The following is a 16010-nucleotide window of genomic DNA, read 5'->3' as shown; positions in this document are numbered from 1 at the left end:
GCTCAGTGAGTTAAGTGGCTGACTTCAGCTCAGATCATGATCTCGCGGTCTGTGAGTTGGAGCTCCACGTTGGATTCTGTGCTGACAGCTCAGATCCTGGAGCCTGCTTCAGATTCTGTGTCTCCTTCTCTCTCTGCCCCTCCCCTCTTGCTCTCTCTCTCTCTCAAAAATGATAAACATTTAAAAAAATTTAAACATATACAGATTTTATTTGTCAATTATACCTCAATAACACTGAAAAAAAGACCCCAAAACCCACAAATGTAGCCAGGTGTCCCCTATTCTTATTTGCTCAATCTGGTAGCCCTACCCACATTTTCATTTCAAACCGGGCCCAACAAATTGTGTAACCCCTCCTGAGCATGACAGCAAATCTAAACATTAAGTTCATAAGGTAAATGAATGAACTGAGTAATATACAACACCAGCTGAGATCACACTGAATGAAAAACTTTCTTTTTATTTCAGCATCTTCCTTTCCTGCCTTCAAATCCCCCACAGAAACACACCCTGATGTACAACTTTCCTGCCAAGTTTCCATCTGCACAAAGGTGTAAAAGTGTGGCTGCCAACTAGGAAATAAAAACCTGGAAATGAAAGCCCTTTAGAGATTTAAACACTACCAACAGTATGGAGAGTATACGGAAAGAATGAAAATTTTAAGAAATACTTTTCACAAAAGCACAATTTCTTTTTAAAAAAAGGTAAATGGAGGGGCGCCTGAGTGGCTCAGTTGGTTGAGCATCCGACTTCGGCTCAGGTCATGATCTTGCGGTCCGTGCGTTCGAGCCCCGCGTCGGGCTCTGTGCTGACAGCTCAGAGCCTGGAACCTGTTTCAGATTCTGTGTCTCCCTCTCTCTCTGACCCTCCCCCGTTCATACTCTGTCTCTCTCTCTGTCTCAAAAATAAATAAACGTTAAAAAAAATTTAAAAAAAAAAAGGTAAATGGAAAAAAGAAGCCAACATGTTGCCTATACCGGTATCACCAATAATATATAAAACCAGAGGGAAAGAGAGAAAGCACTGGGAATACAGAACTTAATTGATTCTGCCTTCTCTACTACCTGCACTTACAAAACTAATATTGACTTTGGAAATATTTCTAAACCCTGCAATGCTATTTTGATTTTTCAAATATTACCTTTGAAAAGGTTTGCATTCACTTCTCAATAAATACAGATGGTTTTCCATCAACTGTCTTACTTAAGGGTTGGATTTTTCTTTCTTTCTACTTATAGCTGTCAATCAAATATATAGGAGTTTGAACTCATTTTGCAATAAATGTTTTCAAAATCCTTTCTCCTTCCTCTGGGAGAATAACAAAGGGTAAAACAAAAAGGAAGATGACTTCATATAATCCTTTCATTTCAGATCCTGGTTCCTTCCTGCTATGAACTTCATGCCAGAATTCTGCTTTATTTGCTTCAGATATGGACAAGATGAAAGGAGCTCTTATACCCTATAAAGAGTGAGTTCACCTTCGGTGTAAATGTTGGAGAAGTGTGAAGAATGATTTCATCTTTGGAGAAAATAGAATGTGTCCCGAAAGTGTTCAGGTTTGAAATGCTCCAAACGTTTAACTCCTAAGAATACCAGTTTCACCAGCAGGATGTAACAGCTATCTGTCCTTCATGAGTTCAGTGCTTAAGGCTTGAAGCAAGTAGACTGGAGCAGGTAGCGAACAAGAGCTTGGGATCTGGCAGTCGACTGACTGGCCTTAGATCCCAGCTCTGCCACGTAGGAACCCCATGACCTTGGGCAGGCTTCTTGGGCTCTTGGCACCTCACCTACATAAGGGGGATGATAAAAGCAGTATCTACTTCATAGGGCTATTGTAAGAATTAAAAGATACAATTCTTGGAAAAAGGCCTAGTCCACAAAAGCTTCATGGAAGTGGTGTTATTAACATTAGTATTAAAAATATTTCTGTTTAATCTAGGAATATAAGTCCCTGTATCTGATAGTGAACCTTCTCACTTGTTTTTCCTGGCAAGCATGATGGACATCAAGGTTTTAAAGAAAAGTATTATTTTGTCTTTCATGTCGCATCAAGAGTCAGAGCTTGCAAAAAACCAGAACTATTTTTACAAATATAGCCTGATTGGGAGACACTGTAATGTACAAAGAGCATCAGGGAGACACCCATGAGATTTATTAAAGTACTGGTTCACACTGAAACTATGACCGCACTTTAGCTTTTAGTCCTTTTCTCATCTGTAAAATGAGAAAGTACCCATAGAATTTCTAATATTTCCTGCAGAACTGAAATTCTGATTTTGTAACCTTTAACATCAATGTCAAACTTGTCAGAAAGGAATTCCATGAACTCCTACCTATCAGAGGGTCTTCTTAGGGTAGTTTTTCTTGAAATTCTCATTTTTCTCATACTAAGAAATTTATCATCCTACACTGTACATACTTCCTACCCCTCCAAAGCCAGGCTATAAAATAATCCCACTGTTGAATAACTAGAAAATCAAGAATGAGAAATTGGTAAAAGCCTCCATTAGTGCTGAGCCTGACAGAAAAATTAATACTAACTATTAGTGTGGTATGCAATGTTTTTTATCCATATAAACAAATATTACATAATTCTAATGACAGATTTGGGGAGCTGGTAGAGACCTCAGAGTAATGCATCTCAACCTGGAGTAGTTTCACCCCCCAAGAGACATTTGGCAATGTCTGAAGTCATTTTTGTTTATCACAACTAAGGGAGAGCACTGGCATCGAGTGGGTAGAAGCCAGGGATTGCTGCTAAACATCTTCCAACACAAGGACAGCTCCCCTAAATAAAGAATTCCCTGGCCTAAAATGTGAAAAGTGTTACTAAGATTAAGAAACTGCACCCTAGGACAATGGTTTTCCATGGGGGCAGTACTGTCCCCTAGAAGGTGATGCACAAATCTGGCATCAGGGTTGGTGTGACAAAAGGGGGCTACAGGCATTAGGTGGCCAGGTCCAGGGATACATCATGCAATGTGCACTCTTAATAGAGTGCCATACCGTATGCTACTGAACTTTCAAATGTCTCATGAACCACAATGGTGATCAACGTGTTTATGATTATTTAGGCCAGAGCCTAATTCCATCATACATATGAACACAAAAAAATTTTTTGTATGGTTTAAAAACTTTTATGTTTAGAAATGAAACTACATAAATCAAGAGAAGGCAGCATTTTGTTTAATCTGGAACTCTGCCAAGAGTTGCTCATCATTCTGGAAAAATAACATCACCAACACCATTTATAGTATCTGAGTGGGCAATATAACAAAAACATCAATCTATGTGTATAGCCATCACATACACTGTTATTCTACATATAGGCACAGCCTTCTGAATACTTCATTATGTCTTCCTGTGTAACTGTAACTAATTTACATATTAAAAGTATATTATTTCATTATAAATTACTTGATTTGTATTGTTATTTTATATTACAGGTAGGAATTTTATATACACATAAATATAAATAATATATATATTTTTATAAAATTATGCATGCAAGGAGGTTATATTATATAGGATTTCACTTCATGGTAGCAAAGAAGGTACTACAAAACATATGCTGTAAAAAAAGAAGCATTGGATCTTACAGGGTTGAGAATCTTTGCTTTACAGAATACCTTATTCAACTCCTTCATTTTATGGAAGTCAAGTTGGATGCCTGGAGAGGAGCCCAGGTTCCTCATGGCAAGTCCAAGAGTTTTCCATGACAGGTAATTCTGGTCTTAGATTCACACTATCAAAAGATCTCTGAGTGGTAGGGACTGCCTGATTCAAATTCACACAAACTATTCCCTCCAAATATACAATATAAACCCATCTTGTACAGGATCCACATATAAAATATTACTATGGGAACCACGACAAGGATGAATTGTGAAAATTGTCAGTGCCAACCAATCAGAAAGCTCAGCTTCATTTATTTGGTTGTCCATGTGGTCTTCTATGTAAAAACAAAGTGAAGGGCGCCTGGGTGGCTCAGTCAGTTGAGTGTCTGAGTCTTGATTTTTGGCTCAGGTCATAATCCTAGGGTCATGGGATAGAACCCTGGGTCAGAATCTGTGCTGAGCATGGAACCTGCTTAAGATTCATTCTCTCTCTCTCTCTTCCCCTCTCTCTCTCTCTCTCTCTCTGCCCCTCTCACCGCTTGTGCTCTCTCTCTAAAATAAAAATAAATAAATAAATAAAATAAAAACAAAGTGAATGAAAATGGGAATGACTCATTTCAGACATTTGTCACTTGGCAGGATTAAATCACCACCGATCTAGAATTTCCTCTGGAACAAATGCCACAGACCAGGCTTTGGAAGCAAACAATAACAGTAATCTACTTGAGCAGTCCCCAAACTCATTTTATCCATCCGTATGAGGTCCACTTTTCATCTCACTCTGAATGCCAGAGAGACCAAATGCCTGTTTTGATTATTCTGACTCCTTAATATAATTTTTGGTAATGTTACAATCTCCTTCCTGGAACCTTAATTTTCCCTCATTTACTTGTGAGGCAAACATTAATTGAGTGCTTCTTGTTTAAAACACTGTACAGAATGCTCTAGGGAATTATAAAACAGGAGACAAACTGTCTGCCACTGACAATGTTACCACCTAAAACAGGAGACAGAGCAAATATAAACATATAAACACAAGCATAGGGCAAAATCAAGGAGACTGCGGAAGAACGATACACAAGTATTAAAAGGGAAGACAAATCAAATCTTAAAAAAAAATGTGGGGAGCTGAGAAGCTGAAAGGCGGCCCTCCCAAGTCTCCTTCTTAATTTTCTGTGATGTGGGTTTTCTCCCTTGAACTTTTTCGAACTAGTGGGGGCTCCAAGAGTTGATTCTGAATACTTCATTACATCTTCTCACTTAATTGTAACTAAGCATTTACATACTGAAATGTTATTGGATCATAAATATTATATATACTATAAAAGGGCATGATAATATATTAGGGCAATACAAATATATATAGCAGATATCCAGGCTGGTACCATTCAAGTGTTAAGCCATAATTAATACAGTTCTGCCTGTAACAGAAATGACTACAGGTCTCTCAAGGGCAGGAAGAAATTTGGCAGATGACATTTCACTTACAACATCACAGGAGAAATAAACAGAACGAGCCCCTATTAATCTCTAATCTAGCAAAATAACTTTTCTCTCTCATGTTTATTTTCATCTTTAAAAATGGAGAATGATAGCTTCAATGACCTCTCTTTTGTAGGGGAAACAAGAGGGGTAACCCAATCTGCTATTGCTGAAAGAAAATAGATCTCCACATAGTTAACAGAGCCCTCAGCATGAAGAGCAACATCCTGTTTCTCACATATTCAAATATAAATCAATGACCTCTTAGCTAAAAGCCTACTTCCCTAATGCACATTTTACCTATGGGTTCCTTCGGCAAAGAAAAAGCTTCATTTGGCTAATTTTTAAATTCTCTAGTAGAACAGATTTCTCACCCTTACTCAGACAAGTAGGTCACTATTTTCAGAAACCCTCACTTAAACACTTGATTTTTCCCTAACTAAAGTTTTATTCAACTAAAATTTATAGAACACTTCCTAGGTTCCAGGCACTATTCTAAAAAATGAGCCCAATGAAGCTTTGATTCTGATCAAGATAGACAGTAAGGGGAAAATATTTAAAGTAAATTATGTAATATGTTAGACAATAACAAGTTCTATGGGAGAAAAAGAGAGCAGGGCAAAAGGATAAAGAATTAGAGGTGCAGGGGTGCAAATTCACACAGCACAGTCAAGGTAGGTCTCAATGAGAAAGTAACTTGAACAGTCTAATTCACAGAAAATCTCCTTTCTAGATTTTAAGTCAACTCATATGTTGCCTCACTTTTTCCATTTTTGTATCCCTATTTTTGTTGCTACATGGTGATTGTGAAAAAGATCCATTTCAACTAAGATAAAGTTCCAGAAACTATAAAGAAAACTGCCCTACAATACAAACATTCTTCTCTCCCCACAAAAACTTTTCTGCATACCCACAAAAACAAGTAAGAAAATATGAGGGAGCAAAAGGGAGGCCTTACCCATTCACAAAGCAAAACAAAACAACCCTAAATATATAGGAATAACTCTAATAAAAAACGTGTGAGATACACAAAAATAAAATTTTTATGAGAGCAATAAATACAGTTATGCAACAATGGCAAATAAATATTGTTACCCTGTATGAGAAGAGTAAATACTATAAAAATGTTATTTCTTCCAAAATTAATTGGCAAATTTAATGCAATTCCACTAAAAAAAAAATCTCAAGGTAGAGCATAAATGAGCATAACAATGCTAACATCTCTGAACAGTGGTTGTTAAACATAGGCATATATCAGAATCCATCAGAGTTTTATCAGAATACACATGCCTGTGTCCCACCTTACACTTAGGAAATTACAACTTACAAATGTCACATATATTTGGTCAAAGCTTCCCAGATAATTTTTATGCATAACGTTGGTTAAGAATCAATGACTGGGAATAACAAATGATAGGGAATCTAATTGGAAAAAAAGGATCACTAAAAAGCATGACTTACCAGTCATATAACCTATCTTCAAACTACAAAAAATAAGATCAGTCTGGTACTTGTAGAATAGACAGATACATCTTCTCATGGAGAAGAATAAACCCATAAACTTCCCAGGAAGTCATGTTCTGTATTCACACATAAAAGAAAAACCACAGCTCAATGGAGAAGAAGTACACTATGCTCTAAATCATTTTAAGCAACGTGGGGAAGGGATCAACTTAAAATTATACCTCACACTACACAGACCTACACAACACACACACACACACACTCACTCACTCACTCACTCACTCACCCAGGTAGATTAAAAAATTGAAGGGAATTTTATGGTTTGAAGTTTTACATTCAAACCTTTCACCTATTTTGAGTTAATTTGTGTGTAGGGTATAGGATAGTGGTCTAGTTTCATTCTTTTCATGTAGCTGTCCAGTTTTCCCAACACTTGACGAAGGGACTGTCCTTTCCCCATTGTGTGTTCTTGGCTCCTTTGTCATAAATTGTTAATACATGTGTGGGTTTATTTCTGGGATCTCAATTTTGTGTCATTGATTTATGTGTCTGTTTTCATGCCAATACCATGCTGTTTTGACTACTACAGCTTTGTAGTATAGTTTGAAATCAGGGAGCACGATATATCCAGTTTTGTTCTCTCTCAAGACTGCTTTGGCTATTTGGGATGATTTGTGGTTCTATGAAAATTTTAGAATTATTTGTTCCAGTTCTGTAAAAAAATGGCATTGGAATTTTGATAAGGGTTACATTTAATCTACAGATTGCTTTGGGTAGTATGGATATTTTAATAATATTGATTCTCTTCCAATCCATAAGCACAAAATATCTTTCCATTTGTGTCTTCCTCAATTTCTTTCATCACTGTCTTATAGTTTTCAGTGTACAAGTCTTTCACCTCGTTGGTTAAATTCATTCCTAGGTATTTTATTCTTTCTGATGTAAATGTACATGCATCAATTGTAAGTGTTCATTTCTCTTTCTGATAATTTGTTATTTGTGTATAGAAATGCCACATTTCTATACACCAATTTTATATCCTGTTACTTTAATGAATTCATTTGTTAGTTCTAACAGCTTTATGACAGAGTCTTTTGGGTTTTGTATATACAGAAAATGTAGGTGGTAAGCTCCTGAACATTAGTCTTAGTGATGCTCTTGTACATCTGACTCCAAAGGCAAAGGAAACAAAAGCAAAAATAAACAAATGGGCTTACAGACCAAACTAACAAGGTTCTGCAGAGCAAATGAAACCATCATCAAAATGAAAAGGTAACCAACTGAATGGGAGATTTTTGCAAGTCATATATCCAACAACAGATTAATATCTAAAATGTGTAAAGAACTCACACAACTCATCCTAAAAACCAAACCACCTGTTAGAAAATGCACAGAGGATATGAAAAGACATTTTTCCAAAGAAGACATCCAGATGGCCACCAACAGGCACATGAACAGTTGATCAACATGACTAATTATTATGGAAATGCGAGTCACAACCACAATGGATATCATCTCACACCAATTAGGATGGCTATTATCACCAACAAGTGTTGGTGAGGATGTAGAGAAAAGGGAATCCTTGTGCACTGTTGATGGGAATATAAATTGGTACAGTCACTGTGGAAATCGGTATCATGATTCATCAAAAAATTAATAATAGAACTTATATGATCCAGCTATTTCACTTCTGGATATTTAGCCAAAGAACACAAAAATACTGATTTGAAAAGATACATATACCCCTTTGTTCACTATAGTGTTATTTACAATAGCCAAGAAATGGAAACAATCTAAAAGTCCACAGACAGATAAATGGATAAAGAAGATGCAGTATTTATACACAATGGAATACCACTCAGTCATAACAAAAGAGTGAAATTTTGCCATTTGTGACAACATGGATGGACCTTGAAGGTATCATGCCCAGTAAAATAAGTCAAAGACAAGTATCATGTGATTTCACTAATATGTAGAATTTAAAAAACAAATGAACACACTAAAGAAAACATAAACAAAGTCACAGATACAATGAACAAATGTGTGGTTACCGGGGGGAAGGAGATGGCAAGGGGTGGGCAAAATGGAAGAAAGGGGTTCACTTGTATGGTGATGGACTGTAACTAGACTTTTAGTGGTGATCACTTTGTAGAACATACAGATTTCGACTTACAATGTACATGTGGACAAGACTTTGAAATTATTATTTTTTACTGTTTTTGAGAGAGAAAGAGAGAGAGAGCGAGAGAGAGACAGCATGAGACGGGGAGGAGCAGAGAGAGAGGGAGACATAGAATCTGAAGCAGGCTCCAGGCTCTGAGCTGTCAGCACAGAGCCCAACACAGGGCTCCAACTCATGAACCACAAGATCCTGACCAGAGCTGAAGTTGGATGCTAAACCGACTGAGCCACCCAGGCACCCCTGAAATTATTTTAATCATACCAATCAAAACAAAACAAAAACCTTAAAGAATTAAGGATGGGGACACAGAAAAAAAAATGATTGAGGAAAAAAATAAGAAAATTTAGGTTATTTTTACCAAATCATTTGAAAGGAAGAAAAAGAAGCAACTGACATATATCCACAAGTTAGATCAGATAACAGGTTACAAAACAGTAAGCACAGCATGATTCTATTCTATATTTATCAACACACCTATTTGTAAGAATACTCACGTTAACAGTAGTTGACTCTGGCTGATTCTTTTTCCCTTTTGGTTTGTGTTCAGTTTCTTAATGTTATGCAATATATTTGTAGCTTTTAATTTTCTTTAAACGGTATCTATTTTTCAAAGCTATGTAGTTAATTTGTTCACTGATATTTTTCACATAATGGCAAATTGGGCACCTAAGAGAAGAACAGCTTTAAAACTGTTTTTAAGTGTTTTGTTCATGTTAAAAAGTGTTTTCTCCTAAATATTGCTTTGGTATTTTTTTCTTTCTTTCTTTCTTTCTTTCTTTCTTTCTTTCTTTCTTTCTTTCCTTCTTCCTTTCTTTTTCTTTCTTTCTTTCTTCCTTTCCTTTCCTTCTTTTTTTTTTTATTTCATTATTAATTTCAGTCTGCTAAAAATTCCTGCTCTGGCACATCACAATTTTTTTTTTAAGTTGGAAAAACTCAATGTCCAATCACAGTGATAAGTTGTAACAATTAAGTATTTGATACAAGTGATGTATTAGGACCAAATCAAATTTTGATAATAGGGGATGATCAGATTTGGTACTCTGGTACACAGAGAAGATCTGGTAAATAACTGTGCAGCCAATGAGCCAGAACAGGGCTAGTGACCAGCTACAGGTCCTACCGCAAGAGACACACAGAAAATAACCTGAAAGTCCAGCAGAAATTCTTGCATCATTTTTTCCTACAAAATGTATGATAAATACATTAAGATATATCTGAAAGCAGTAAGACATAAAGGACATCCATAATCCCATCAGATAAGAGACTAGATTTAAAAACATTTCAATCTCACCCATAATTACCAAGATACCAAATAATGGGAAAATTTTTTTTTATAATTTTACTTTAATTTTTTTAATGTTTACTTACTTATTTTGAGACAGAGAGAGAGAGAACACGCACCAGCAGGGAAGGGCCAGAGAGAGAGGGAGAGAGAGAATCCCGAGCAGGGATTCAGTGCAGAACCTGATGCAGGACTTGATCCCACAAACGTGAGATCATGACCTGAGCAGAAATCAAGTCAGAGGCTAGGGGTGCCTGGGTGGCTCAAGTTAAGCATCCAACTTCAGCTCAGGTCATGATCTGAAGGTTCATGGGTTTGAGTCCCATGTCTGGCTCTGGGCTGACAGCTCAGAGCCTGGAGCCTGCCTGGGATTCTGTGTCTCCCTCTCTCTCTGCCCCTCCCCCACTCAAGGTCTGTCTGTCTGTCTGTCTCTCTCTCTCTCTCAAAAATAAACGTTAAAAAAATTTTTGTTTTTAAAGAGGAGGCTTAATCGACTAAGACACTCAGGTGTCCTAGAAAAAAATATTTTTAAGAAGTTCTAAACTTAAGATATTACGCTAGGTGAAACAAGCCAGTCACAAAAAGACAAATATTGCATGGTTCCATTTATATGAGTTATCTGAAATGTCAAATTATAGAAACATAGAGCAGAATGGTAGTTACCAGAGCAAGGGGAGGAGGAAGTGAAGAGTTGTTGTCTAATGGGTATAGAGCTTCTGTTTTATTTTTTTTTATTATTTTTTTTTATTTTTTAATATATGAAATTTACTGTCAAATTGGTTTCCATACAACACCCAGTGCTCATCCCAAAAGGTGCCCTCCTCAATACCCATCACCCTAGAGCTTCTGTTTTATAAGTAACAAAAAGTTTTGGAGATCTGTTACATAAAAATATGAATTTAATTAATACTCCTGAACTATATACACTTAAAAAGAGTTCATATGATAAACTTTGTGATGTTTTTTACCACAATTAAAAGATAGATAAAAATTATTAAAGTCATATAAAAGCTTCATATTGTACCAAATTACCAATACTGAAGGCCAAAGAATAGTGTCATACTGACAGCCTTGTTTTTAAAATAAAATTTTTTTTAATATTTTATTTTTAAGTAATCCCTACACCCAACATGGAGCTTGAACTCACAACCCCAAGATCAAGAGTCACATACTCTATTGAATTAACCAGCCAGGTGCTCCCCACCAAAATATTTTTCAGGTCCAATTCCATTCAACCAAATTACCTGGAATCAGAAAAAAGTGGCACTTTAAACGGGTGTGGAGGAAATAACTCATCAATTCATGATGTGGAACGAATTTGTAACAATCTATATTAAACAGTATTAATCATGACATATGTAAGATTTAATTCCAGAATTAAACAGTTAAGATGTGAAATTACAAAACAACTAGACTAAAAATATAGGTAAATATTATCTGACCTTAGTGTGAGAATATTTTTACAAAAATAAAAACAATGGAGAAGATAAATGTATTGCATTTATCTTCAACAACTGAAATAATTGCATTTCTTCAATAACTGAAATATATAAAACTGAGACTATTTTGTTTTTTTTAAAAAACTCACCACTACAAAACCAGAAGGCAAACAAAAATAATTCACTAAGTGTCTGACAATGGGTTGATAATATATAAGTACGGCATTGCATCAAAATAAAGAGTCAATATGACTGTAGAAGTCATAAAAGAACAAAATATTAAAATAGCCAATAAGTACATGAAAACTGTATGACCTCAATAGTAATTAAAGAAATCACAAGAGCTAAAGCTGCAGACGTTGTACTCTGTGCTACATGTTATACGTCCAGTTTCTTACCTCATCTCCTGCAACCGAGGTACAAAAAAAAACTTTCCCCTATTTTTCAGTTGAGAAAACGGAGTCAACGAAAAAGTCATATTCCAAGGGCAAACAGGCTCTGTTCAGAGCTGCTGTGTTCTTCACCACACTCTACTGCCTTTATAAATAAAAGGAAAAAAGAGATACCTTTTCACTCTATCACATGTCGTCGAGGGCAGGCCTGGACAAACCAGGCCCTGAACTCAAATGCCCTGCCAGACATTTTTGCATGGTCTGCAAGCTAAAAATGAATGGTTTTTGCATTCTTCAATTGTTGGGGGGAAAAAAAATCATGTAACGTGAAAATTTTGTGACGTGAAAATTATATGAAGTTTAATTTCAATGTCTACAAATAACAGCAGAGTTAAGCAGTTGGAACAGAGATTGCATGTGGCCTGCAAAGCCTAAAATATTTATCCCATTTGGCTTTTTCCAAGAAATGTTTGTTGTCTCCCAATTTGGGATATGGTAAACTGGGCCCTCTTCTACACTGTCGCTGTAAATGGCAATCAAATGCAACGCAAAACAAAATATGCATATCTTCACACGAGTTGACCCAGTAATTTTCATTTGTCACAAAGAAATGTATAATTCACCTAAAGTTTCCTGTAAATGTATTGTTGCAGCAATGAGAACCCAAGAAGTCTGACTCTAGGTCCTATGCTCAGGGCCAGGACTGGGGTCAAGGTTACACTTAAACACTGACTCTGAAGGGAATACAACAGCTTTTCAGGTTTGTCAAGTAACACCCGGTAAAACTGGTGTTCCTAAAGTCCTATTATTCTGAACTGTCAAACAGCTTGAAATTGCTCTCAAATCATAAAACATTCATTTAAAAAGACATTGTTTCTTGAGCTGGAACACATGAAACCATAGATATTCAAAGGTTTATAACACATTAATAGTATTAAATCAAGAGGTAGTCATAGACTAAACATAAAACCCATCTGGAGTATGGATAAACCCAAAATTGACAGTTTACTTGCAGCAGAATAACACATCTGTCACATAAATTAATGTCATTACTTGAATTTTATTGTTTTTGCAGTTTTGTTGGCATTCAATTTGTAAATTTGCTTTATTTTATAACTGTAAATGCTATAAACTAAGACATTTACTCCATGTTGGGATATATTTACATAACATTACGACAAACATAATTAAGTCAAACTGGAAATAAGGATGAAAAGAGGCCTCTGTATTTCATAAGTTTGAGAATGCTGTATCTTGTAAATTGCATCATAATCCTAGTACATAAATTCTGAGAAAAACAATCGCAAACCCCTTATGCTCTATCTCACAAGCTTGGTATTAATGGGCAACAGCAGAACATAACCATCAGGATGAAAAGGATGCCAAAAGAAGGACCATTTTCACATGAATTCACCTTCAGAACAAAATACTTCACCTTTGTGAGCTTCAGTTTTCTTCTGTAAAACAGGGATAATGGTTTGCATTGCAGGGTTATAGAAAGCAGAAGTACTCCAGGTAGGTATACAACATGTAACAATAATAATAATACTAATAGTTAATATTTACTATACAGTTAATCATGTGCTAGGCATTTTGTATGCATTTTATACACACATAACATTTTATATGCATCACTTCAAAAAATAATTACAACCACTACACCACATATAATAGGACTAGCATATCTTTGTTTTAAAGATGATAAAGCTAAGACACTGAGAGGTTCAGTGATTTGTCCAAGGTCACGTAGCTATTCAAATGGAGAGCTAAGACTTAACCAAAATATCTAAGGCCAGGAAGCTGGTTTTCTTCTCCTTTATAAAAAACTCCCTCAATAAATGGGAGCAATTATCATGATACTTATGTCCATAGTTTACTAGAATGAGAATACATAAACATTTCTTCTTTTAAACCTAGCCACAGACCTTCTAGTGAGCCATTGCCTCTGAGGGGGTTTCCCAGCCACTCAGGTCATAAACCTTCCCAGAATGCTATTTTCCAATTGGCATTAGTCTTCTTTGTACAAAATTTGAGACATACAATGCAACTTTATTTTTAAAAGCTTCAAAACTAGCCAACAGCAGTGTAAACATCAATTTCCTCTTCTCAGGATTCTAAAAGGTTCCTCCCCCAGTGTTTCCTCCCTTTGTATTCCCATAGTTGATAACTCTAGACTAAGTCACTAGGCATAAGTACACAGTGCTTATGGGAAGGAGCCAAAATCATTGTCACCACCAAGTTTTTTGTACAAATAATAAAAAAAAATCTTGGTTAACATTGCAAAGTTGGTGTGTTTAAACTCCATACAGGGTTATACTTTAAAAACTAAAACCACTTCTTGCCATTTCCTATGTTTCCCCTGCTTAGAATGTAGTACCAATGACAAAAATCTTCAGTTTCATTCCTAACTGGAAAATGGGTTTATTTTCATTTTTTAGAGGCATCTTAGGGGCACCTGGCTGGCTCAACTGGTAGAACATGAGACTCTTGATCTCTGAATCATGAGTTTGAGCCCCACAGTGGGTGCAGAGATTACTTAAGGAAAGAAAGAAAGAAAGAAAGAAAGAAAGAAAGAAAGAAAGATCATCCTAAATGATTATCAGAATTATAATTTTTAGCAATGGGAAAAAAAGGTTATTAGATTTAGTTCCCAACTACCCTCACATCTTACTGCCCACCCTCCCCCCCGCCCCAGAATCAAGTATACAATGTACTGAAATATAAAGGTTTTAAACTGTGACAGGGCTTAACTTCTTTGAAGAGACACTAAAATGGCTATCAATGGGGCACCTGGGTGGCTCAGTTGGTTGGGTGTCTGACTTCACCCCAGGTCGTGATCTCGCAGTTTGTGAGTTCAAGCCTCACGTCAGGTTCTGTGCTGACAGCTCAGAGCCTGGAGCCCACTTAGGATTCTATGTCTCCCTGTCTCTCTCTGTCCCTCCCCTACTTGCTTGCTCTCTCTCTCTCTCAAAAATAAATAAACATTAAAAAAAATTTTTTATGGGCATCTGGGTGGTTCAGTCAGACTTCTCAGGTCATGATCTCATGGCTCATGAGTTCGAGCCCTGCATTAGGTGGGCTCTGTGCCGACAGTTCAGAGCGTAGAACCTGCTTCATATTCTGTGTCTCCTTCTCTTTTCTCTCTGCCCATCCCCTGTTCATGCTCTCTTTCTCTCTCTCTCTCTCAAAAATAAATAAACATTAAATTTTTTTTTTAATTTTTTAATAAAATGGCTGTCAAGAATTTATAACTCCCAAAAGCTTAACCAACACCTTGTGGATTTTTTTTTTTTTTTGTATAGCTACGACCTATAAATGGCTCCACTGTACAAAATACTTTTATTATATGGACATGCTAAAATATTATGTTCAAAAACTCCTTTAGGAATCAATGCCTTGAAAATAACTAAAAAAGGGGAAACAATAAGAGAGACACTAGTAAAGTCATTTTTTCAGAGTCTATAGAGAGTGTTTGGGAAAATGATTATTATTAAAATATAGTTAGGTATGAATCAGAGTGGGCAATATAAACAGTAGTAGTAGTTATTGTAATAGCAGTAGTGGTGAAAAGGAGCGGTAGTTCAAGTGCTCATAAGTGCGTGACTCCGGGATAAGTGCATTACATGAGCATCTCATCTGTTCCAGGGTGGCATAGGCCCCCAAGCCAGAATCCCTGGATTCAAATAGTGGCCACACCACTTAATATCAATGTGACCTTGGGTAAATTACGTTGACCTATGAGTAGCTGATTTTCCTTATTTGTAACTGGAGTAATAACTACCTATGGCACAAAGTTGCTGTGAGACTTAAATGTGTTAAAAATATGTGACATGTTTAGAACAATGCCTGGCATATAACCAGTATCACAAGGGCTACTGGTGAATTATTATCTTTTTAAGCTTACTTGTTTATTTTGAGAGAGTCAGAGAGAGCATGAGTGGGAGAAGGGCAGAGAGAGAGACAGGCAAACAGAGAATCCCAAGTAGGCTCAGTACTCAGGGTAAAGTCTGATTTAGCACTCAATCTCACAGCCGTGAGATCATAACCTGAGCCAAAATCAAGAGTCAGATGCTTAACTGACTGAACCACCCAGGCACCCTGTGAGGAGTCATTGTTGTTGTTGTTATTATTATTATTATTATTATTATTATT

General features: G+C 36.3%; 1 long non-coding RNA gene across 2 annotated transcripts in view; it reads right to left on the bottom strand.

The window, feature by feature from the left end:
• Positions 1–14813, bottom strand: part of LOC125934342 (uncharacterized) — a 44031-nt gene extending 29218 nt beyond the window's left edge. The window contains exons 1-3 of one of the 2 annotated variants that reach the window (XR_007461336.1): positions 13784–14813; positions 11865–12003; positions 11200–11271 (exon numbers count right to left, since the gene is read on the bottom strand). This is a non-coding gene — a long non-coding RNA (uncharacterized LOC125934342). Of the gene's footprint in view, positions 1–11199; positions 12004–13783 lie in introns of both variants that reach the window. The other variant, XR_007461335.1, reaches the window with a different exon arrangement.
• Positions 14814–16010: the final 1197 nt, after the last annotated feature.

This window comes from Panthera uncia (genome assembly GCF_023721935.1).
Source record: "Panthera uncia isolate 11264 chromosome A1 unlocalized genomic scaffold, Puncia_PCG_1.0 HiC_scaffold_17, whole genome shotgun sequence".
NCBI classification, from domain to species: Eukaryota; Metazoa; Chordata; class Mammalia; order Carnivora; family Felidae; genus Panthera; species Panthera uncia.
This window is presented reverse-complemented; position numbering and strand designations above follow the sequence as displayed.